Genomic DNA, 27,500 nt, shown 5'->3' on the forward strand with positions numbered 1-27,500 from the left:
GACACGTGTACCATTAACGCAGTTCTCGGGGATATTCAGCGTGACACAGTGTGACAAGGCTGACCCTTTGAATTACAGGCACAACAGAAACAGAAAGTTAGAGTGAGAGAAAGTTGTGGTGAAAGAGTACAGCAGGGTTAGCCACCATCCTCTGCCGGAGTCTCGTGGAGCTTTAAGTGTATTCGCTCAATAAACACTCACAACGCCCGGTCTGGGAATCGAAACCGCGATCCTATGACAGCGAGTCCGCTGCCCAACAACAGAGGAAGAAGTATCCAGAAAAATGGATACTTTTTAACAAAATTTTCTACAAATACCGCTTAGATGTGACTTCAGAGTATACAGAGATTTATGAGAAAGAATTTTTCCGAGGTGGTGGAGAGAGGAGTTTCCGAAAATTCAGATATCTGACTTTTTCTCTCATAACTTTCAGGAAAAGGGATATCTTTTAATGAATGTTTATACAAATCTCTTGCAAACGGCATAAATTACGATTAGAAAGAAATTTTTGGGGAAAATTTTTTCCGAAGGGTGGGTAGAAAAGTCGATAGAACGGTGTTTTGGATTAGGAAGACCAAATAAGTTAGAACTACTCTGTTTTGACGGGTATTTTCTCCATTTTTTTAAAACCACAGCCTTCGAAATGATGTGGTTGGGGAGGGGGCATCTTTGTATGAAAAATGTTTTGAAAACTCTTTTTTACAACCCTCCTCCCTTATCAACCCACTCCGGGACCTATTTTTACCAATTTTTTTTCTTCTTTTTTTTTGCATTTCAAAACCATGGGAGGAGCCTTTTCGGTAAACATAAAAAAATTAATTGTTAATATTTTCTGAGGAAAAACTGAGTGATTTAAGGGCGATTTGGTTGTTGTTTCTAGCACATCCAAAGACAACTCTCCTCGCATGTATTGCTGTTTTTCAATATTTTTCCCCCATAAAAACATTTATATGCTATACAAAAGAAAGTTTGAGAAATTATGAACTTTTTGCAACCCCGCTCCTTGTCCCCGATTGTTTCTTATTTCTTTACTTCCCACAAAGAGCTGCACACAGAGGGGACAAACAAGGACAGACAAATGGATTAAGTCGATTATATCGACCCCAGTGCGTAACTGGTACATATTTAATCGACCCCAGTGCGTAACTGGTACTTATTTAATCGACCCCGAAAGGATGAAAGGCAAAGTCGACTTCGGTGGAATTTGAACTCAGAACGTAGCGGCAGACGAAATATCGCTAAGCATTTCGCCCGGCATGCTAACGTTTCTGCCAGCTAACCGCCTTAAAATGTCTCCGATTGTTTCTGTTTAGAAATTAGAATATGGGAGAGCCTGAGATGGTCATTGTTGGCATTTATTCACAGGAATTTAGAAAACGACATACGTAAACGATAATTCATTTTAATAGCATACTTTTATGTTTGGAAATGTTTTTTCTTACAGACACACACGGCTTCGGTTGATTGAAGTGAAGGCAAAAATTAAGATTACATTGTTTTGTTTGTTTTTTGTTTATATTCCACCAATGAACCCCGCGTGTGCTACTACGACATCATCATTCCATAAAATATCTTTACTGAGAGAGAAATATTAAAAAAACATCAATACATGTGAGAGTAAAAGTGGAGGGTGGTTTGGGTTGTGCAAGAAGCAACGGCAAAACTTCCTTTTAATTGTTCACCTTTTCCTCAGAAAATATTTACAATTTTTTTTTTTTTTGAGAAGGCTCCTCCCATGGTTTTTAAGTTTAAAAACAAAATGGCCAAAATCTGTCCGGAGAGTTATTATTGTAAAACTTAAAGCGTTATAAACTGTCATGACAAACTCACTTCTTAATTTTTTTTTTTTTTACAAAATTTATACCGGTTTATTTAAAAACTTTCATTCAATAAATAATGTTTTTACATTACATAAACTGTCGGTTTTCCAAATAGCGAATTAAAACTTGAAATGAAAGCATTGAAATAGAGAGGAAGAGACTTTGCGGATCTATTTTAAAACGGGGGGCACCAGTTTTCATTTATGTTTTATGTAGTGTTTTTGGTACCGAAAGACTTTCAAACTTCGTATACTTATCTATTTTGTGTTATAGAACAGAAAAAAATGTTTGTATTCGAATTTATCTCATGTAAAAAATTGTCTTATTTCGATAATTTCTACTAATCACTGACGTCTATTCAGTTGAAAACAGTTAGCACTGTAACGGTGTATATCGTATTAATCCCCTAACCGTAACTAGACTGTTAACCGTAACCCTAACCCTAACCTTAAAACTAACCCTAACTCTAGAATCCGAACTCTAAAATTGTTACACACATAGATACGCACAGCGTAATTTATTATATAAACAATATATGCGTATAAATTACGATTAAACCGGATGAAATATGTCACAGGGAATAACATTTTTATGACCGCCCAGCAGTAACTCTATTCAGCTGAATAGACGTCAGTGATTGGTTGAAATTACAGAAATACGACAACTTTAACATGGAATAACTTGCGATGTACATTTTTTTGTTAAGAAGACTAAGAGTAAAAGATGTTTTATATGACACATTCTACCAGTGTCCCAAGTTTCAAAGTGTTTCGTTAGTGTTTCGTTAAGAAAATACTGGTGCCCCCGTTTTAAAATAGATCCGACTTTGCAAATGAAAATGGAATACTCTGCAGTGAATGCAACGAATATTTAAATTCGTGAAAAATTGGAGTACAAAAATTCATCAAAGTTCAGAAATCGAAATTATAGGAAATTTTTTGGAACATGAATTTGTAAAAAAATTTCCAGACGGTTAAGCCTGTAGTAATTGCATTCTTTTAGTAATTGTTACATACCTAATTAATAAGCAGCTTTCTCTATTTAATATAGAAGATAGAAGAGTCTTTGCAATGCAGTGCAAGTAGCATAAGACTTAAATTCCGGCAGGTGTTTCTAACATAATTGCTAATACCCTGTGTTGTCTTCATTGCTGTCTTATTGTCATTTTATGCTTTTTTGTAATTTTGTATGTGCTTTTGTGTTTTTGTGTCACAAGGTCTGTAGCGATGGGAAGGTGGCTTCGGGTACAGACCTGACAGGCTGGAGGTATTTAGTCACCAACCAACCTTGCACGCAGGCGGCTTTTTGATGGATGTAAAGTTGCTTACTCGTAAAACACGAGGTAATGGTGGGATTTGGATTGTCTATTAGGTATCTGAGCAGCCATTTTTAGGGAGAGCACTCCTCACCAATGTACTTGGAAGGGTTTAGAAAAGATACTCCAAAATATATTCACCTCATAAAATCTGGTCAGTTTATAGTGGCTGGCCGATGTCTATACAGCGCTGGAAACAATAGAATTAATAATGCTAATAATAGCAACCACTACAAGTTAAGATTTCTTGTTCGAATATTCGAAAGTTAGTTGATAATGCTGGAGCTCGTCCTGAGCTTAAAACTGCCATTATTGCTAAATAACTTCAAAACTATTCTATAGATATTGTAGCATTCTCAGAGATCAGCTTATTAGGTGATGGTCAGAGTATATAACCAGATGCACAGTATACAGTACTCTGGAAGAGGAAAATGTCAACATATTGAAGTGGGTGTAGGAATTGTCATCAAAGATAAGCTACTTACCAAAGGGTATTAATGAGAAAAAGTGTCTCTACGCATCAAATTTAATACATGTGCTATCTATAGATAGCAGTAAAGAAGCAAAAGTTAAATTCTATGAAGCTTTAAAAGAGTGTTTGCATAGTATAGCTGATTCTGATACAATGATTTCCTCTGGTGACTTTAATGCTAATGTTGGCATAGAGGGAACACACGGAGATGTCTTGGAAGGTATGGGTTGGGAAAATGATGAATAATGGTTGTTTCATTTTCAAAGTTGCAAGATGTATTTTTTGTATCAGGTACCCAGTTTAAACATAAAGAATGCGACGTTTGGCTCGGGGGTGCATCCATTTTGTATATGGATGCACCCACGATCCAAACGGTGGCATCTAATATAATTTGTAATTGCAAGCAAAGAGATAATGTGCGCGAATGTGCGTTCTTTAAAAGGAGACTACAGATGACGTACTTGTTAGAGCAAAAACCAAAATGACAATACATCGTAGGCACAGACGATCATACAATAAAATCATACCAAAACATATCAATGTAGGAAAACTTAAAGACCCTGATGTGCAGGAAGTTTTCCTGAGAGATCTTTCATAAATTCAGGATTCAACTTCATGGAGTTAAGTACAAAATAAGTCATATGGTATCTCTTCTGATTTTTTGTAACCTACTTTGAGATCTTCTTTACGTCGTCTGAAGAAGAACTGGTTAAAAGTCTGAAGAGAATAGACTAAGCACTGGAGGTGAAGAATTATGCAAAGGCGTTGAAAGAGAAAAGCGAAGACGTGTGTCTGAAGGAGTTGAACAGATTCAAATAAATGCTTAAACGGGAGGAGTACGACGTAAAAGTGCACACACACACACAAAGAATTTTTAAAAGAAAAAAAATTATTTACAGGACGTACTCAACAAGAAGAAGGAAAATTGAAATCACGTTGACCGCTCAATTCGAAACGTCATTAAAAACCAATCTGACAAGGGATTTCTTGCCTTGCCAGAGGATGAAAAGTTGGAATGGTGGCAACACCCTTAAAAACGGATGAAGTGTTGCGTCTATACATTTACCTTGAGAGGCGTGCTTCCAGGTTTAGGGTAGAAGATATAACTTCAGAAATTGATGTAGCCTGGCTAGCAGCTACCATACTGCTGGGCACGGAAGAGAAGGTAGTGGTCCTCGAGGCCACCAGAACGCCCTGTAAGAACTGGCAAGGGCAGAGCTCAGATATGATAATCCAGGCGGCCCGGAAAGACCTTGAAAGCATGGTCGAGATCACATGGTCGAAGAGGTGGCACTCAGGATCAGAATAGAAGGCAGGATCCCGCAATGCTATAAATGTGGCCTGAAAGGCCACATTAGAGCGGATTGTCCTCCGCCTCCCGTGAAGACTAAAGAGAAACCCGAGAGCAGGAAGGAAATCGCAACTTCACCACCGACGAAAACCAGTCCCAGCGCCGAGGCAGAGGAGGTGAACGAGGAAAAGAATGGATGGAAAACGGTTGGAACAAAAAGAAAGAGAAGGAAAAAAGCACACTTTGTAAATGATTACCCCATCTCACACCGACGCGACTCCCACCCACTCTACCCCCAACCTTCACCTACAGACACCAAACCTCTCCATACCTGACACAAAGACAAGCACAAACACACAGGAGCCCCAAATTTCCCCACCCTTGCCCTATGAGAAAAATATGTTATACTGTACAACGGACAAAATGAAAACCTTTATGAGATAGACTCGTGGGACAGAGCGATAAAAATGAATACAATAGAAGTTAGGGGATTGCCCGAGTACTTTCATTGCGCGGTGGCGGACCCAGAGTATCTTTCGAGAGTAAAGGATTACGAGGAGGACTTTGAGCGGTGGGTCAAGAAAATAGAAACCAGCACAATGCCAGAATGGGTAAGCTATCTTGAACTTTTAAAAAAAATTAACATTGACATTCTTCAGAAAGATGGAAATTAACGTTTACAAATAATGTTTTAAACTGTTACAAACAAAGTTTTGAAAACAAGTTTATTAGCAGGTTCAATGAAGTCGCTCGGAGGTGGGGCGGAACGGCTTAATTTCACTTATCATTTTATCCATTTCATCCTTTCCATTTCTTTTTTTTCTGTTCCCACCATGTGCTGCCTCCTCTGTGTAAGGCCCTATGTGACCAATAAAAGAAAAAGTACGTAGTAGGTGGTCAGAGATAGTCGTATCTTTATTGGTTTACTAAATATACTGTATACCGAAGTGAGCGTTATACTAACCCAACATTTTATGGATTATAACATCTACTCATAAGGTTTTGATCGGCACCAGGCTATCGTAGAAAATACTTATCCAACGCAGCGGGATTGAACCCGGAACTATATGTTTGGGAAGCAACTACCTTACAACACAGCCACGCCTGCGCCTATAGCCACATATTCATACGTGTACATTTACACATAAATTCATATATGTATATATATATATAAACAGACAGACAGACAAATAGATAGATAGATAGATAGATAGATAGATAGATAGATAGATTACATATATGAGAGGCCCTAGTTTCAATTCTACTTTTCTCTTCTGTTGTTGTGGAGAAAATATTTGAGATATAAAATATATAATTAGAAAAATTACGAAGAGGGTGAGTTAAAAAAAATGCTCTGAGATATTTTTTGTGACACTTTACGTTCCAAGTTCAAATTCAAGTGAGGTCAACTTAGTCTTTCATCCCTCTAGGGTCAATAAAATAACGTACCAATACAATGGTAAGGACCGACGTGATGTAGATGTGGAGCTTCGTCTTCCAGGAGATAGAGCATGGCGCCAGAAGGAATTCCATAAGGTGTACATGACCCCAGCGGCCAGACTACATCTGCAGTTGATCTCCAGGATCAGGTCTCCATTGTTGGTGACTGTAGAATTCAGGTAGATGAAGGAGTTGAGAAACTCCACGACGTGGAAGCCAGTATGGAGAGGGGAGTCTGAGTCAGCTACGAAATGCATCAGCTTAGACTTCGCCCAACTCACCCGAAGGCCAAACTTTTCTGATTCTTCTCCGTAAATGGTCAGTGCGTCCCGGAGCTGGTCGAATGAGTTGCTAGATAGGGTGGTATTGTCCGCATACACCAGGTCGGAAAGGTGGTAGTTCCTGGAAGACGAAGTTACACATTTACAACGCATCGATCCTCGCCATGTTCCTATTTTCCTCTATGGAGCAGAAATAAGGCCCTAGAAGAGAGTATCCACAGCTTCGAGAGCAGAGCCCTGAGAACCATCAAGATCATTAGATGGTACATCATGATTCCAACAAAGAATTCCATGGGCGTAAGCATCAGCTCGCAGCCTCCCACCTCATTGCTATCCGTTGTTTGCACTGGTACGGTCATGTCTTCTGTCTCCCGCTAGATCATCCTACCAGGTCTTTACTCTCATTCGACGTGCAGTTGCTGGTTGGAAGAGGCCCCGTAGCACACCTTACACCAGATGGCTGGACGTGATTGGGGAAGATTGCCAGAAGCCCGATGTCACTTTGAAGGATGCAGACCGGCTGGCACGGGACTGCCAGCAATGGAGAGCATTGTAGATTTGGTCTGCTCTATGCATGATGACGCTTCTGAGATGGACCACTAACTTGGAATGACCTAAGTCCCATCAAGCAAGAGTATGAAGCCAAGAAATCAAGCCAAAACAATACTGGAGTCAATATAATCGATTAGTGCCCTCTTTTCGCTGGACTTGCGCCTAAGTTAGAAATTATTTATAAAAATAACATTCCCAAGTGATACTTAAACAACATTCCTATATAAATAATCTCAATAAATCAATATTAGTATACAGCCCTTCTCTTACTGACATTCTATAAACGGTTTAACTTTTTTCTTAGGAAGTGCGTGAAAATAAAATGCAGAACCAAAGATGTGTGACTTCTATACATTCATACCACTTATATACATCTGATCATCTCTTTCCGATATTCATATCAATATTTTTCTCTTCCCGAACACTCTTGCAACATTGCCTACTTCTGCTGATTCGCCTGTTTTTAAGCTCCCCTCTACTAACTTTTGGCATATTAACTTGGGGGTATTTTCTGGTACCTCGTCATCATCATATTTGCCTGTCTTTGTGGTATAACACTAGCCCACCCACCCATGTAAATTCAAAATATTTAGGAATCTCCCCCACAGCACACCTATCCATATACATTAACTTCCCATCATACATTAACTTCTCAACACCTCGCGTAAAGCGGCCGCTCAATCTCCTATTTTTCTTCGCAGGTGAGGGAGATCTTTAGTTTTGCGAGTTATTGTCTTGCAATCTCACTAGTGCAGAGGTCCTGAAAATGCTCCAAATACTTTCTATAAAATTATTGACGTTATGGATGGCATCCAGACATAGAACTAAGGCCATAACTAAGATATTGAATCAAGACGTGGTCCTCCACGTGTTGCATCCTGTCTTACCGTCCAACCCATACCATTATGGGAAGCGGACGTGAAAATGAGATACACTAGACTACCCAAGCTGTCAATAATAATAGCAGAGGTTTTACTAAACTTTGGGATAATTACAATATTTTGGTTTGTAAGCATGAATATTCGAAGATTTTGAGATTTTGTAAAAAAAAAAAATGTACATGACAAAATTTGTTAATGAGAGTATGAGGACACAAATGAAAATTCCAAATTCACAAAAATAAGAAAATTATATTTATCATTCTCAAATATAATGCAGGTTTTATTACCTTTAATAAATACAATATCTTGTAGTCAATGATTCACTCATTATTCTACATTGTATTATTTCTATAATAAACCCTCTACCTAATTTACACTTAGGTATATGATCTTAGTAACATGTTGTATACGTTTTCTAAAGGTTTTCAAAGAACAGCAGGTTTAGATTATCGAAAGCTCAGCATTTACAATATGTTTGACACATTTCGGACAAAAGCATTTATGTGCACTTGTAAAGCGTGTATAATATGTATTATCATTCGCGTTCACTGCAAACGTTCCTACAGGAAAAGTATTTCCTCTACAGATGTTGTGATAGAGTTACGACGCCCCCTTGCGAGAGAGACTGGTATAAATAGTAGCGATCCGAGTGAGTTCAGGATTCAGAGTTCGTGTTAGATCGATGTTTATTTTGTACCGGTCTTTCACAGTGTTCGCATCGTTTGTTTTGCGCTGGTGTTTTTAAGAGATGATTTGTTAATTATTTTGTGCTGCTTTGCAGCAATTTGTTTGTGCTTTCTCTCATCGTTTGAGGAGAGTTAGCTATGGATGGAAGGAAGAATTCGTTTTGTTCAGACCTCAGTGGGTCTGAATTGTCTTCGTCAGAAGAGGAACTCGAGCAAGCGATGAAAAGGATGGATGATCAATTAAAGAAAAAATTTGAGGAAGTGGCGGAAGTTGCGAACAAGAAGGTGGATCTGTCAATGCTGAAAAGTTATGAGATGGTATACATGGAGGTGCCGACGTAAAGTTGTCATCGCTCCAGGAAGTATTAAAAGATATGCAGGAAAGGACCATTGTGTACAAAGTATATTCTGTAGAAGATAAGCGAACTGAAAATGTATCAGCGGAGAAAACTGAAAAAGCCTTGAAGTCAATCTAGCAAGATGTAACATACATTAGCAGAGGAAGCCGATACGGAACAGTAGAAGTTCACTTTAAAAAGGCAGCAAAGGCAAAGTAACACTCAATAACCCCGTTGAGGACGGAAAGTGTGGTCCGCCTACCCATATACCTTGAAAGAAGAACTTCCAGGGTTAAGGTAGAGGGGATCCCACCCGAAATAGATGTGGCTTGGGTAGCGGTGGCTATACTTCTAGGAAACGAAGGAGAAATAGCCGTTCTCCAAGTCATGAAAACAGAAACAACCAGTTGGAAAGGACAAACATTGGATATAATTATACAAAGTTGAATTGAAAACCTTGAAAAAATGGCGGAAACAGTAACAATTTGAGATGTGGTTTTAAGAGTCAGGGTGGAGGGCAGAATCCCTCGATGTTTCAGATGTGGTCAAAAGGTGGACTGCTCTTCACAAACTGAGAAAAATCAGGAGGAAGTCAAGACAGTACCAGAGAAAGTGGAGGAGAAAATAGACGACGATGAACCGTGGAAAGTGACAGAAAAGAAAAACCAGAAGAAGAGAAAGAAAGCAGGTCAGACTGAATGTTAACCCCCAACCCACAGTCACCACACCCATACCTTCTCAACCCCACCCTCACCCCGCAGACAACAAACCTACCCATTTCCCTCCAACACAAAACAAAAAAGGTACTGACACTGGAACCTTCAAACTTGTTTTGCATGGAACCCACAAAGTTGTTTTGCATGTACGATGTTTGAAGGTGTGGATATGGAACTGATTAACGAGATTGAAGAACACAAGGTTTACTATGGTGGAAGGAAAGACAAATATTAAGGGGTGGTATACATGTGTTTTAGTATCAGAGAAACTGAAGAATGAAATAGAAATGTATAAAGGTGGGTATAAGTGTTGGGGAGTGAACTATGACATGAAAGGCTTATCGGATAAAATAGAGTATGAAGAACTTATTAAAAAATATGGACTGGATATTTTGGAAGGTACGGAATTTAAAGGATAAAGGAAGTGCTTCTACTTGGAGGTGGGGCAAGTAGCTTCATTTTAATTTTTTTAATCTTCATTTATCATTCATCTTGTATCATACGTTTTATATTTGTTTTGTTTGTTCGATGTCCCCACATGTCTTTGTATTTTCCCCTCTTCGTTGGCCCCTTGCGGGCAATAAAGAAACTGATTCAGAGTTCGTATTAGTTCGCAGTGAAGTCGTAAGAGTCGTTGTGTTAGTTTGCGTTGAACTTTCACCGAAACCGCTGTGTTAGTGTGAACTGAACACGCATTGAACCCGTAAGTTGCTGCAATGGTAGTTGTTCAAATTATTGTGTGTTGGTCCCGTTGCTAGAATGTGGTAGGCGTTCGATTCTCCTGGAGATGTCTTCTTGGAGTTAAAAAATTGCAGTAAAGTCCGTTCGAACGAAAGACAAGAGTGCTAACAAGAGTGCTTAGTAAAACGGAAAACAAGAATGCTAACAAGAGTGCTTAGTTCAACGAAAAATTAGAGTACTGTGTGCAACGAACAATACTAACTAGGAGTCGGGTAACAAATTACGTTGCAGCATCTGGCGACGAGGTTTTCGAAGCTCCCGTAGGTTATTTAACAATTTGTTCGTGATACAACTTGTTAAATAATATAATACCTATTAGCTTCCATAGTACAGTTTCAAAAGCAACAAGAGCAGCAACAGGAGTTGTAGAAGCAATTAATACAGCAACAGCTACAACAACAATTATTGGAGCTTTATTCACAGAAGTCCCAATATGAGGTAAGTTCGTTTTCGCCAGAAAGCGTTTCGAACTCGATTAATGAATTCAGTTATAACCCAAAGGAGGCTATAACTTTTACATCGTAGAGGAGACCAGGTCTAGTTGTTACACGGGTAAGTTGTTGCAAGCCCATTGTTTCCAACTTCAAGAAATAGGTGGCACTCGTGTCTCTACCTTGTGAAGGCCAACTCCATAGCATCATGACTACACATGTGTATTGCATTGGCGGAATGTCACCAGGAAAGGTATGGCTAAAAAAAAACGATTTTTTACTCTAAAAGTGAAATTTCACCACAAAGTTATTTCCTTAACTACTAAAGTACAAGTGGTGTTACTGAAGCAGTTTGTGGTTCATTAGGAAGTGTTGGTTGGAAGTTACCTTCGATACATGAAGGTGTGTCCTGGATGTCATACATTACTAGTGCTGTAGGAGGTAATCCCCAGAAATCCATAGTCGGGGCTAATTGTTACAGTGTATCAGCTTACCCAAGGCATGTTACAACTTATCTCTTCTATTTCAGTTTAACACACCATGCCTAGAAATTACAGAAAGAAGAGTACAAGGAAAGATACCCCTCCTGATGTCATGGAATGAGCCACCAGGAAAGTTGTGGATGAAAAGAAATCATTATGGGATGTTGCCAAAGATTTCGAGGTAGGTTTCAGGCTCATTAGATATGAAGTTACCGGTATCCCTTACACTAACCTTTTAAAATGTTAGCAGAATGTCAACTGTACCAAAAAGTAAACCTTCAATTTCTTTATATTTTCAGGTGAATTTCATGACGCTGCAGAGATACCGCAAGAAACTAAGGACAGAGGGGAAAATAGCCAGTGTTGGATGTGCTTCTCCGCGTGCAGTTTTTACCAAGGATCAAGAAGACTTGCTTGACCTACATCCTTAAAGCTGCTAAAATTTACCATGGTCTGACTGCTTCTGACATTCGAAACCTTGCTTACGACTATGCGAAGGCCAATGAAATCAAGTACCCATATTCCTGGTCTTCTAATTAATGCGCTGGCGTTAACTGGTTCTCAAAGTTTATGATGCGAAATTCCAAACTCTCCATCCGAACCCCAGAAGCTACAATGGACAAGTTTTTCGATAATCTGACAGAGGTGCTTGACCGTTACAAGTTTGAGAGCCATGACATCTACAACTGTGATGAGACGGGTGTCACAACAGTGCAACGACCAAATCGAAAAGCGGCAGAGAAAAGAGTGAAACAAGTAGGAGCGATGACTTCCGCTGAGAGAGGGACACTGGTGAGAGTCTGCCTTGCAGTAAATGCCAACGGTTATTCAATGCTAGTGTTCCCTAGAGTCCACTTCCGTGAATACTTCATTGCTAATGATCCAACAAGTTGCTGCGGATCAGCAAATCCAAGTGAATGGATGAAGGGGGGAGATTTTCTTAAATTTCTGGAACACTTCGTGAAGCATACTCGTAGCAGCAAAGAGCTACTTGACAACCACAACTCCCATATCTCTTTGGCTATCATTGATTTCTGCCGAAACAATGGTATTCTTCTTCTATCATTCCCCACATACTGCTCACAAAAGCTACAGCTACTCGATCGGAGTGTCTATGGTTCTCTTAAGAAATACGTGAATAGGGCATGTGATGGATGGATGAAATCGCACCAGGTAAAACGATGACCATTTACGACGTCCCGGCGATCTTGAAGGAAGCCCTTCCACATGAGTGCACACTAGTCAACATCCAGTTTGCAGGATTTACATAAAATTGCTGAGGAGGTCATATTGCCTGAGGAAGTGAGATTATGAGTGGTGGTGGAGAGAAGACCTCCAATATGCTACCAGTGTGGAATACGGAGACACATGAAGGCTATGTGTCCCCAGAAACATGACGAGGATGTGATGGAACAGGAGCAGCAGGGAGGGGTAATGGAGCAAAGCGTAGAAGTACAAAACCCAATCTGAGATAAGAGTACAGAGAAGTGGAGGACCAATATACGGTGGTGAAGAGGAGAGAGGGGAAACGCGGACTCACCAGCAAAGAGTCTGTTAAAAAAGAGAAAAGCAGTCGTAGAGGTGGATCAGTGCGAGAGAGCAACTACTTCAAAGAGTGCCAGCGTGAGGGTGAAAGTGAATTTACAGAAGGGAAACGAAAAAAGACGGGACATGCCAGCAACATCGAATGAAAATGCTACAGGGAAGAGTTACTAATGCCAGTAACCATTGGAGGAGACCAATAATGTAAGACAGGAAGGGTACAGAAGGGGGGAAACATATATGGAATTTAATAGAATATTAAAAAAAATGTGTCGAAATTGAGAAGTTTACGGAAATAAAATATGCAATTAGGGTGAGATTAACATCGAACGAGTTCGAAGCAATCCTGCTTGATAGAGTGAGAGGTGAGAAATTGAAAGAACTTTTTGGAGATAAAATAAAGATAACGGAGCTGCAGTTTCAATTTGATGAATTACCATCGGTGGTGGAATTCGATGTAAATAATGTGTGTGTGTATATATATGTGTGTGTGTATATATATATGTGTGTGTGTGTATATATATGTGTGTGTTTGTGTGTGTGTGTGTGTGTGGAGGCGCAATGGCCCAGTGGTTAGTGCAGAGGACTTGCGATCATAGGATCGCGGTTTCGATTCTCAGACCGGCCGTTGTGAGTGTTCATTGAGCGAAAACACCTAAAGCTCCACGAGGCCCCGGCAGGGGATGGTGGCGAACCCTGCTGTACTCTTTCACCACAACTTTCTCTTTCACTCTTACTTCCTGTTTCTGTTGTGCCTGTAATTCAAAGGGCCAGCCTTGTCATACTGTGTCACGCTGAATATCCCCGAGAACTACGTTAAGGGTACACGTGTCTGTGGAGTGCTCAGCCACTTGCACGTTAATTTCACGAGCAGGCTGTTCCGTTGATCGGATCAACTGGAACCCTCGACGTCGTAAGCGACGGAGTGCCAACAACAACGATATATATATATATATATATATATACAACGTGCTTCTTTCAAATCCACCAAATCCACTCAAGGCTTTGGTCGGCCCGAGGCTATAGTAGAAGACACTGGTCCAAGGTGCCACGCAGTAGGTTTGAACTTGGAATAATGTGGTTGGTAAGCAAGCTACTTTATTTCATTAAATTTGCCATGAAGGCATTACAAAAAGGGGACGGACAAGGACAGACAAACATAAAAAGGTGAAGTAGCTGCTATAACGATTAAAAATTCACGTTTCTGATGAAAAATTGATATGATGGTTTTTGGATGCCTGTCCTTCAGTTGCCTGTATAGCGTTTCCTCTATCCAGGCACACCTCTCAATCAAGTCCCTGTACTGTGGAAACAGCTTGGTGATGTGGTGGTTTTTCAAGATTTCTTCCGTATTCCTGTCTCTGGTATCATACTCCACCCGGATTTTCATGTCATTATCGATTTTTTTCTTTTTTTCCTCTGGGACAGTGGGGTGGGGTCTTTTTTGTTTATTTTTGGTGTGGTGCCTTCTTTTTGTTTTGTGGGGCATATGGATGAGGAAGGTGCTAGAGTATTCGTTTTCGAACTACAGTAAACTCCCCCTCGACCACCTCCATAGTGTCATCCGGGGGAGTTACACATTCTGGTGTCACTTTAGAGGGAGTGGGTGTTTTTGATGTTGTAGGGGCCGGTGTGTACATGGGTTGGTGTCTTTGAATATCGTGTTTGGGGGCGGGCACCACAGTTGGGGGAGTGGGAGTTTTTGTCACTCTAGGGGCTAATGTGTGCGGGTTTGGGGTCATTTTTTGTAGTTAAGGGGACTGGTGACTCCGCAACTTGTTTTCCATTGTTCACAATCCACACGAATGTAACCATTTTTGCCGCATTCGTAGCACGTGGGCCTTTTGCCCGCTACTTGTATTTTGAGGACAATCTCCTCGCCCAAGAGCACTCTATCCGGAAGCATTTCAATATCTTCCTGAGCCTCCTCAATAATGGCAGAAATGCTTTGCCCGAGCCAGTTTTGGGGGGAATCTGGAGTAAGTTGATTTTATCCGTTCTGTTATACAACACGGCGGCCATCACCTCCCTTGCATCGATTTCAGGTGGTACCTCTGTCACCTTTGTACGGGCAGTGTGTCTCCCAATGTAGGATGGCAGAAGCACCACTTCCTTCGTTTCCAGGGGGCTCACTGAGTACTTTTGTGCCTTTTTCTCCGATTCGAACCTGGCCTCGATTGTGCCATACATCTGGTTCTTTGCTATATATTTCACGTTCTTCCATATTGTGGCCAGACATTTCTCGATATTGTTTTGTTCAAAGTGCTTGAACTTCTTTGTTTCTGGGCAGTACGTTTTAAAAACGACTGTCCGTTTCCTCAACTTATCGACGTTGGAGGAGGGTGATATATTTACATCACCATCCTCTTCTTTCATTCTTCCAAAAAGCTCACCGAGCTTTTCTATCGGCATGACGATGTCTTTTGTTGCCACAGCAGCAACTGCAACAAATTTCTACAACGGCTGACCGTTTTCACAACTCTCTTCGAGAGTACATTTTCTTGAATTATTTCGACCGACATACTCGGCCGAAATTAAAACAGCAAAATATAATTATAATAAGTAATTTTCCTCAAAAGGGGAAACCTATAATCAGTTTTTTTCCTCTGAAAGGGGACAACAGTTCAAATCCCGCCCCCAGAATAATTTAGAGAGTAAATCGCATAAAATTGAACAAAATACACCACCTAATCGTTAAATGTTACTCACAAAACTGTGCGTGTGTGTGTGTGTGTGTGTGTGTGTGTGTGTGTGTACGTGCATGCAAAATGCACACACGTCCACACACGCAAGCAGAAAGAAAGAATGCGATTTACAAGGGTGAGATACTATAGATAAATCAAAAAATCAATTATAAAAAAAATGCTAACGGTTGTTGTTTTTAAAAACTAAAATAAATTTCGTAAAGAACTTGCTTTTAAACACTCCACTGTAGATCCCGAACAAGCACAACTGAAAATTACTTAACAGCTCGCTCCTTAAAATAGTTCATAATTTGCTATGCTTGTTCACTGTTTACGTATCTGAGCGTGTAATAGTTTGTGTTCGGTTATGTATCTGTTTATGCCGTATTTGGAGTATAATAGGAGCATGAGTGCCTATTTGTTATTTGTAAGTGTTTCCCTATTTCCCGTATGGATATAGCTTCACATCCGATGTACTTTTGAAACATTTGTAGTACTCGACTATGTCTTCCATCCCTCTATTCAGTGATATACGTGTGTGTGTGTGCGTGTGTGTTTGTGTGCGTGCGTGTGTGTGTGTACATATCAGTAAACAAAAGGAATAGAAGACGTAGTCGAGTACTACAGATGTTTCAAAAGCACATCGATTGCATCTTACGTAATATTACGAATGCCTTGAAGCCGTTCAGCGTAGTTGTTCGTCAGGTACACATGACAGTTTAGTTATAAATAGTACACCGTAATCGAAAATGGAAAAGAAGTAGGGCTAGTAGACAGAATGAAAAACAAGTGGGAGTAAAGATTGGAATTGGTGAAGAACCGACGAGATGGATAGGGGTGTGGTTTCATCCCGTTATCTGAATACTCTTTTACTTGTTTTAGTCATTTGATTGCGGCCATGCTGAAACACCGCCTTTAGTTGAGCAAATCGACTCCAGGACTTATTCTATCGGTCTCTTTTGCCGAACTGCTAGATTACGGGGACGCAAACACAACACCATCGGTTGTCAAGCGATGTTAGGGGAACAAACACAGATACACACGCATACATATATATATATACATATATACGACGGGATTCTTTCAGTTTCCGTCTACCAAATCCACTCACAAGGCTTTGTTCGGCACGAGGCTATAGCAGAAGGTGCCACGCAGTGGGAATGAACCCGGAACCATGTGGTTGGCAAGCAAGCTACTTACCACACAGCCACTCCTACTCAAAATATTGTAGTGGTTGTAAGATATTATAACTTCATTATTGTATACGTTAGCGTCAGTAAGTGGCAGCCAGCGTGCCGAAGGCTGAGATGCCTATTCTTTAGTACCGATTAATATGAGTAATAAAAGCTCATACGGAGTAAAAAAAATAGGAAAGATAAAAGAAGTGGAAAATGAGACCGAAAAAAGAATGACAAATAAGGTGATGGTGACAGATTACTGGTATTTATACAGACATAAATATACTCGGTCACACACACACACAAACACATACATTCACACACACATACATACATATATATATATATATATATATATATATATATATATTCGTAAGGCCTAACTCATCGTAAAGCAAATACCACCATAAGTGGTATCCAAACTACAGTGGAAAAGGCAAGCCACTGGATTTGGTTAAAAAGAGACGATGAGCGATGTCTAGAAGGATATCGAGAGAAATCTTGATAACCAGTTGATCTAGCAAGTGAGGCCTCATTTCAGTGAGGGGGCCAGTGCGCAATGATGCCGAAAGAGCCCGTATTCTCTCCTGATGCCTCCCCCCCCATATATATATATATATATATATATATATATATATATATATATATATATATATATATATATATATATATATATATATATATATATATATATATATATATATATATATATATATATATATATATATATATATATATATATATATATATATATATATATATATATATATATATATATATTGAGGTCGGAGGCGCAATGGCCCAGTGGTTAGGGCAGCGAACTCACAGTCATAGGATCGCGGTTTCGATTCCCAGACCGGGTGTTGTGAGTGTTTATTGAGCGAAAACACCTAAAGCTCCATTTCCGGCAGGGGATGGTGGTGAACCCTGCTGTACTCTTTCACCACAACTTTCTCTCACTCTTACTTTCTGTTTCTGTTGTGCCTGTAATTCAAAGAGTCAGCCTTGTCATACTGCGTCACGCTGAATATCCTCGAGAACTACGTTAAGGGTACACGTATCTGTGGAATGCTCAGCCACTTGCACGTTAATTTCACGAGCAGGCTGTTCCGTTGATCGGATCAACTGGAACCCTCGACGTCGTAAGCGACGGAGTGCCAACAACATATATATTGAGGTACACACAGCCAAATATACGAATATGTAGCTACATACCCTTTACACACATATAGAAAAAATTAAGCAATAGTATACAGGTACAGGTGCATAACACACTTCGACGTAAATCTTACGAACGAGTACTATTGTACGTTATTAAAATGAAGGTAAAATATCAACTGTATATCCACGCTGGAAGTTAATTAACGGTATTGGTAGAAATAAATTTTGCGATAAAAAAGCTGAAATGCGACAGGTGAACAAAGTTACATGCACAGTTGTGGAGGCATAATTTCATAGGCACAAAAAATACACACGGACGTGTACGATTAAGGTTGTTGGGCATGTAGAAAGACGAAACATGAAAACATTTAAGTATAGGATGGAGCATGACACTTAGGAGAATTGGACAGTAACCGAAGTAATAAGTTAGCTGTCGAGAGCGAAAGGTGTGGGAAGTATACTAATTCCAGCCAGATACCTACATCACCATGAAATAATAACATTGATGAGTAATATAGAATTCAGAGTTTGGAATAATAGTAAATAAAATTAGGTGAAATGTCAACAAGAGAGCATCATAATTATGCTAAATATTGTTAATAATGTTAACTGGTTAAATTACTGATCTAGAGGTGAGGAAAGTTCCTTATGAAATTTTCAAAGAGTGTCAAGAATTGCTTAACAGAAATTAGGACTTGTAGCTGAGGAAGTATTGCATATTCTGTTTATACATCTAATGAGTTATATAGTGACGAAAAGTGAAGTTCTTCAAAAAGCTATCATTAACAACAAATGAGGAAGGATGGACTAGTAATGTTAAATGAGAATTAGAATTTTAGCGGAGAAAGATGTGTAATCTCTGTTTACATCTCATAAGCTCATCAAATCTATTAATAATGTTGTCTTTACTGCATCTGATGAGCATACTCTCAGCAATGCATAAAGAGCACCTATTATAACCACTACAAGATTTTTCAAGCTGAATGAGCAACTATTTGATATTGTAGTCAACTAAATTCTTTAATTTCGAAATCATTTTACATAAAGACGCGCTAATAGCTTTAGCTTCAAACCTAAAGGTTATATCTCCAAATTCTTTCCTCTTCCCTATGTTTACTCCGTATGGGCTTTTATTACTCATATTTACCTATGCTAAGCAATAAACATCCTAGCTTTCAACTGCCGGCTGCCCATTGTTGACGCTAAAATATATATTAATGAGGTTATAATCTACTACAGCAACTACAATATTTTGAATATGCTGATAACGAATGGAAACCACACCCTTGTCTATCGCGATAAGGTGCTTTACCGATTCTTATCTCCATTCTAACCTTTTTTATTATTTTAGCTAGCCCTACTTTCTTTTGCATTCTCCATTAGGGTGGATTATTTTCAAATAAGTATAATTGTATGCACCCAATCAACAACTACAAAACATTCGTAATGTTACATAAGATGCACCCGAAATGCTTTTGAAACAACTGTAGTACTCGATTACAACTTCCATCGCTTTCGTTTACAGATTTGATTATCGCAGTTTGATGCTTTGAAAATGGAGTTGTAGAACACCTGTTATCTAATGTATATCTGTGAAGATCTCACGCTCCAGATACTTTTTTCACACTCAAGATCGGTGCGTGATATACTAACTGTACATATAAGACAACTCGATATAGTTGTGTATACTACTTATCGCCTATCAGATGCTCCAGATCACACGGGCTTGTTCGACGACTACCTTTCAAATATAGAAGGTTTAACCAATAGACTTTTCATGGGAAACTTCAACTTCCGCAACGTAGAATGGCCTAATAGTCTTTTCCTCTCAGGAATGACGCGATGTGAACAAAGAAGATGGAATCCCTGCCCAAACGCACTAACAAGTTATACATGGAGCAAAGAATACTTCAACCAACCAGGGCACACAATATACTTGGTCTCTACTTTACAAACAATATGGATCTCATCCGTAATATGAAAGTAACACTGAGGCTAGACTCGGATCACAATATAATAGATCTAACCATGTATGGACCAAAGAAATCCGCAGACGTGCAGCCTATGAGAGACACCCAAAATCTACCCTATCTGAACTTCCATAAAGCAGACTGGAAATCAATTGAGAAAGAGATCATCAAACAGAGTTGGCCACAATGTCTCTACACACGTGACACAGCGGGTATCAAAGAATTTATGTCTGAAATGCAAGCCATATGCTACAAGATTGTCCAAGAGAGAAAAACCACTGCACATAAGAACAAGATTCACAAGGAGAGAAAAGTTTTTATGAGACGGCGTACATAGACTGCAAACTGCCTCAACAGAGAACTCAATGGCGTGAAAAATCCCGCCTGGGAACAACACTACTGGAGATTGAGAAACATCTGAAATGACTCCTATGAAAAAGGAAGAGCAGACAAAGAAGCCTTAGTTTATGTATGTATGTATGTATGTAGCGTGTACTGCTCGCTTGTTGATAGGATCAACAAAAACATACTTAATACAATGAGAGATATCATTTAATGAATACAGGAGTTGTACGCGAACTGCTTTAAATCTTATACTTGGGTAGTGTTATAATCGGGTGGTCTTGTGTAGCTTACCGTGCATCATCCGATAATTATTCAGGCTGCTCCTTGAGGAAATGCGAGAAAAAACGTACAAATTTACGGAAGAAAAAAATGAAAAGAAAAGGACCCAAAACGTTTTGGAAGAAGGGCATAACAATAATGTCCGTTTAATCCATTAATTAAAGAATCTTAATATGTTGAAAGTTTACATTTATAAAATCTACACGTAGTGAAGGTAGTCATATAGGGTTCATGTTAAACTGTGTCTAATCCAGTGGAATATGCGTCTTCCAAATCGTTAAGAGAAACTTATCGTGACTCACGCATGCAAAAATCTCTGACCTCTTTTTGTTTAGGAACTACGTCTTACTACCTTATAGTATTGCAGTTTGTAGACAAGTCTCGTGCAGATAACTTTTCATTGTGAAAGGGAATCCTTTTGTTCAACCTGTTCTTTCTCTTGCTGCCATAGTTTTGGAACATTCTTCGCCACTAATTAGATCATCAATATGTCAAAAGATATCTACTACCTCAATGAATCCTCCTGGACGTTCAGGAAATTCTAATTCTCATGGGGTCTATTTCCTTGCTCCTATGCGTTTACCAAATACAAAGTCTACTTCCTCTGTTTACTTTCTTGTGATCACTTAACACGTTTTGTGAGCCTATAGTTTGCATTAAGTACATGACTGGAATTACTACCAACATCATTTCTACATCTTGAGCAGGGCCATTTTCCTGAAGGAAGTAGTGTTCTGTCTGTTTACCTTTGGTTTTTGCTAAGTTGCTTCTAGCCTTTAGCTTCCAGGCCTGCAATTTCATTTCTAAGTCTTTTACAGATTCAGGGTCATCCCATATGAATTCGACCAAATTTTTTAAAATCAGCACGTGACCAACTCAGGTTTGGCTCGATTTTTTTGTTTTCCTTTGGTAATATCCCTATATGCCTAAGGAACACATGCATAATTTTAGGGTCGAACTCCAAAGGGTTTCAAATATATGCACCCCCAAAATTTGAGGACCACGCCCCTCGCAGAGAGCGAGTGTCAATTTCTACAAGTTATGGTGCTGAATATCTTTTAAAACTAATAATATTTTACTCAAATTGGCTACCTGGTTAATCTAAACCCCGCTTGCCAGAATTCGCCATCAGAATTGTTCTGTCTCCCTTTATTTTTAAGTTATTGGTCTTTCAAATATGAATCTTTTCATAGGTAGAAATTAAAAAATCCGCATGCAAGTACCCTCCATGAGGTCAAAACATCTAATTTGTATATCCTTCTATACGTTGGATATACAAATTTCACGAAGCAGAGATAGACACAACTGTCTTCACACGACATACTTCAAATTAATCCACTAAACATGATACTCCAATAGATACAAACTCTCAATGATCTTAACGACTTCCTACGACTTCCACGAACTCCCAACGACTCCTACGATTTTCCTCGTCTCAAACAATACGCTACTGTTTATTAGAGTTCGGTTAGTTCATTCTTCCAATCCCACATGGGTGTCAATGACTCTCGCCACAACACTAATACAAGCAAACATGCTGAGTTTCTTCAATTGAGGATCGATTTGTCCATAAAAATGTTGACAACGTACACGGCATAATATGATATTTAGAGGCATTTGAAAATGGTTCGGGGTGACAAAAATTACCTTTTTGCCAATTTTCGCCTCGCAAGTTCACTATGTGGGCAATTAAACAAGGGAATGAAATTTGTACTCCAGAAATGTAAATATCCAACCTTTTATTCGTTCAAAATTTCAACTTGTCTTCTCATCTCTTTCATAGTTAATTCTATTTTTTAAATATATGCTTTTTAGCAAAATTGCTCAATTACCTGACAGAACCTTTATATCTTTCATGGTAAAGAAACTTTTTTATCTTTCAAGGTGAAGAGCAGCCAGCATCCGAGCTAGATATTTCAAAGTTACAGCCCTGAAAATATGTTGCGTGCATGTATGATAAGGATTGGTACATTGGTTGTATCGTTGAGCGCTCAGATGAAAATCATGATGTATTAATCAATTTCATACACCAATCAAACGCAAGACTTCTATCATGATATTCTTCGATCCGTAACAATGCTTGTTGGGTGCCCTTCCGAAACATTATGTGCTTGGTTTCAGCACCTAAGAAGCGAGAACTGAGAGTCAGGTTTTATAAGCTTACACCTGAGGATGCTGCCTTCATCCAGAAGAGAATGTCATCATTTATATCTAGTTAAGTTTACAGAAACAATCTAAAAACAGAAACAATCTAAAAACAGAAACAATTCCTATCATAGTAGGCGCATTAGGATTGATAAAAAAGAATATTCAGACAAATACATAACAAAAATACCAAGACTTACAAATATATATAATATACAGAAAATTGCACTACTGGGCACTGCACACGTCCTACGCAAAACACTTTCAATACAGTAAGCATAAGAGCATCACAGCAAACCACAGCACATACCCAAGGCACACAGAGCTGCGCTCGGTAGTGAAGTGAAAGTACGCTATAATGATAAAACTACTGAATAATAATAACAATAATAATAATAGTAATAATAATAATAATAATAATAATGAAAAACACATGCAAAACCACTTAACACCAGAAATGAACGGACCGTACCCTACGGAAATGGTGACCATCAAAATAAAGGGCCGTATGTTATTCCTCATGTCCCGCAAATAAAATAAAAAATGCATAAATGGACACGTGGCGACTATCTTTCAATCCTACACGCTTATTTTACAGCAATGCTCTACCGACAGAATGAAAACACAATAACATATGCATATAAAATCTGAAAGGAAAATAACCTAGACAAAAATTTGGACACAGCAATGAACCCTAATAAACTAGCTAACATACGGAGATATATTCTCAAAACCAAAAAATAATATCAGAAATAGAAATAGAACACTTAAAAGGAAAAATATATAAGGAAAACATAGATAGTAACCACACAGAAATGCCAAATGATATAATAAGCACCGGGGTCCAACAAAAACGAAGTAAACAACAAACCCAGACTGTAGGAATGTATAATGATGAGCAAAATGCACCAAACCAGAACACCACAGACAAAAATATGAATAGGAGGGAATACGAAACAAATCTAAAACCTGGAAGCAGTGAAAGTGAAACTAATGATTATGGTACTCTAAAAATGAGCATAATCAAAGAATTGAAAGCCACAAATCTCAGTATGGACCACCGATTGTACCTCCTAAAAATTGAAATCGTTAATAAAACATCAATAATAAATAGCATGAACCTGGCCACCACAGAACTAATAGCCACAGAAACAAATGTGAATACGACCAGGCTAAATAATATATATGCAGCAGCCTCTATGGCCAGAGAAGAAGCTGGATACCCACTAAAACCCATCCAGACAGGAGTATCACCACCTAAACAAACCCTGTGGATAAACGATATCGAGAAAAAATAAAAAATAAGAGAAAGGATCTGTCAATCCTTAATGAAACTAGTAGACAATCAACACTACTAAGCAAGAAGAGGAGGAAAATACTACGTAAGTACAAAATTACAGAACAAGGTATACCTGAGGTAAAAGAATAGCTAAAGCAAGATATCGTCGTCAAACCACAAAGAATCAGCTAGTATAAGAAACACCAACGTTCCTTTGAACAAAACAAACGGTTCAACTCCAATTCCAAAAGATCCTACCAAGAACTTGGCAAAAATAAAGTAGAGATCAATGCAGCACCAACAGCAGTAGAAGTGAAAGAATTTTGGAAAGAAATATGGTCGGCGAAGGAACAACCTCAGAAAAGGTGTATCAAAACAATGAACACAGCACCTGAGCATCTCTGGAATCCTATAACAATTGAAGAGGTCACCCAGGCACTTTAAAATCTAAGCAACTGAAAGTCACCCAACTTCTAATTGAAATACCTAACAGGAACACATAAAAAGCTGGCTGAGAAATTTAATGAAATACTAACAGAGCCAGAGACAATGCCTGAATGGCTCACAGAAGGGAAAACTATCCTAATTCCCAAATCCATTGAAACAGCAAACCCACAAAATTATAAACTGATAACTTGTCTCCCTACACTTCACAAAGCTTTTACTGCAATAATATCGCTGCGAATGAGCAAGCATCTGGAAGAAAACAACCTGTTTCCAGAAGAGCAGAAAAGATGCTGCAAGAGTTCATATGGCAGTAAAGATTAGCAACTGATCAATAAAGCCATAACTGAAGGCAGCCGTAGAAATAAGAAGGGTCTAAGTATGGCTTGGATCGATTATCGAAAGGCCTTTGATAGTATTCCCCACATATGGATCCTGGAAACTCTAGCCATGAACAAGGTAGCACTAATAATCATAAAATATATCAAACATTCCATGAATAAATGGCAGACAGTGCTACAGCTCCAGACAAAAGAGGGACTCATAAAAGCCAAAGCCATCCCCATTAGAAGAGGAATATTCCGTGGAGACATGCTCTCTCAACTCCTTTTCTGCTTGGCACTGACACCTTTATCTGACATGCTAAAGTGTGGATACAACTGTTATAGCAAAGCAATCAGCCACCTCTTATATATGGATGATCTAAAACTATATGCTACAAATCATAAACAGCTGAAAACATTACAACAGACACTACATGGATTTACCAAGGAAATAAACATGAAATTTGGCTTAGAAAAATGTGCCTAAGTAGCCTTGAAAAGAGGAAAACTAGCTAAGAGTAGCAACATCACACTAGATAAAGCCAATGAAATAAAAGAATTAGACCAAAGCCAGATATACAAATACTTAGGAATCAATGAAATAGATATGATACAACATGCACAAATGAAAGAGGAGATAAAGGAATACTATAGACGAGTTACATCAATACTGCAAACAGAGCGCAATGTGAAAAACAAGATAATAGGTACCAACACTCTAGCCATCCCAGTTATAAGTTACAGCTACAATATTCTTAACTGGACTCTAAATGAACTAATCAAAATAGACAGGAAAACAAGAAAAATAATGACAGGATTTATGATGCACCACCCAAATTCTGACATAGAAAGGTTATATATAGAAAGTATGGAAGGTAGTAGAGGCCTTATACAGCTAGAAAACTATTACAAAATAACCAACATAGGACTACAGAAATACCTACTTCAGAAGCAAGGAAAACTAATTCACAAAACACGAACAAAACAAAGAAATGTTTTCAGTCTTTAAGGAAGCTGACAAATATGAAAAAGAAGCCATAGTACCTAACAACTATGAAGAAAAAGAAGAAACAACAAAAGCTGTAAAACAACTGAAATCCAAACTAGATCTGGAACAGCATCGTATCATGATAAAACAATGGCAAGAAAAGCCCCTTCATGGCAAATACTGGGTTTAACTAAATGCAAAAGAAAGAGACAAAGCAAAATCCCAACAATGGCTGAGAAACTCAGGACTTAAAGCAGAGACTGAAGGATATTTAATTGCAGCACAAACCAAAGCCTCCCCACCAGAAATGACCAAATACATATAATGAAAAGAAACATAACGAGTAACTGCACAATATGTGGCGATGGACAAGAAACAATAAATCATATTATCTCTGGCTGCCCAGTCCTGGCTAAGAAGTAATATATTCACAGATATGACAGAGTTAGGATCTATATACACTGGAAGTTATGCCAACACTATGGAATAACAACAGAAAAAAGATGGTATAAGCACACACCAGAAAAGGTCACAGAAAGTGAGAAAGCAACCATACTATGGGATATGCTAATACACATAGATAGAGATATTAAGGCCAATAAGGCAGATATAGTTGTCAGAAATCTTCAAGAAAAAAATGCTTTCTAATCAATGTATCAATACCCACAGCTGACAATGTTATTCTAAAAGAAACGGGGAAACTTTCAAAATTCAAAGATCTTGAAATAGAGATAACTCAAATGTGAAATCTAAAAACAGAAACAATTCCTATCATAGTAGGTGCAGTAGGTATGATAGAAAAATATTCAAACAAATACATAACAAAAACACCAGAACTAACAAGTATATATAACATACAGAAAATAGCACTACTAGGTACCGGACACAGCCTATGGAAAACACTTTCAATACAGTAAAAATAAGAGCATCACAACAAACCACAGCACATACCCAAGGCACACAGTGCTGTGCTTGGTTGTGCAGTGAAAGCATGTGATAAAAATAAGACTCCTGCATAATAATAATAATAATAATAATAATAATAATAATAATAATAATAATAACAATAAAATAATGAAATAGAAATTAGCAAAATGTGGAACCTGAAGACTAAAACAATACCTATTGTCATAGGTGCCCTGGGAATGACATCGAAACGGGCTGATTACTACCTAGCTCAGATACCAGAAAACCCCAAAATGGCTGAAGTTCAAAAGATAGTGCTCATGGGAACTGCCCATATCCTACGTAAAATACTGTCTATGTGATCTCAAATTTTAAAACAAACACATAATTTTCTTATGGTTTCTTAAACATTCTCTAGAACAACACTATGTACAAATCCAAATATATGGTACCCTAGGCATAACACCTACATAAACTTCTAACTTGTTGTCTCTTGAGGTCTCTGGGTGAGACTTGGATCCAACTTGTACAAATGCAAAACAAAATTCAAACATAAAATAATAATAATAATAGTAATAATAGTAGTAGTAATAATAATAATAATAATAATAATAATAATAATAATAATAATAATAATAATAATAATAATAATACCAGCAGATGACAACATTTCTCTAAAAGAAATGGAGAAACTTTCAAAATACAAAGACCTGGAAATAACTCGAATGTGGAATCTAAAAACAGAAACAATTCCTATCATAGTAGGTGCCTTAGTTATAATAAAAAAATATTCAGACAAATACGTAACAA

At 38.4% G+C, this 27,500-nt stretch overlaps 1 pseudogene across 3 annotated transcripts in view; it reads left to right on the forward strand.

The window, feature by feature from the left end:
- LOC106868775 (histone-lysine N-methyltransferase SETMAR pseudogene) overlaps positions 1–12,520 on the forward strand; it is a 14,284-nt pseudogene extending 1,764 nt beyond the window's left edge. Inside the window, exons 1-3 of one of the 3 annotated variants that reach the window (XR_016241484.1) lie at positions 1–5,509; positions 11,494–11,627; positions 11,746–12,520. The exon at positions 1–5,509 is cut by the window's left edge and continues 1,764 nt beyond it. The product of XR_016241484.1 is annotated as a histone-lysine N-methyltransferase SETMAR pseudogene, transcript variant X1 (transcript). Of the gene's footprint in view, positions 5,510–9,523; positions 10,972–11,493; positions 11,628–11,745 lie in introns of those variants that run through there. The other 2 variants (XR_016241485.1, XR_016241486.1) reach the window with 2 other exon arrangements.
- Positions 12,521–27,500: the final 14,980 nt, after the last annotated feature.

Source organism: Octopus bimaculoides, chromosome 4 (assembly GCF_046866305.1).
Source record: "Octopus bimaculoides isolate indiv1 chromosome 4, ASM4686630v1, whole genome shotgun sequence".
NCBI classification, from domain to species: Eukaryota; Metazoa; Mollusca; class Cephalopoda; order Octopoda; family Octopodidae; genus Octopus; species Octopus bimaculoides.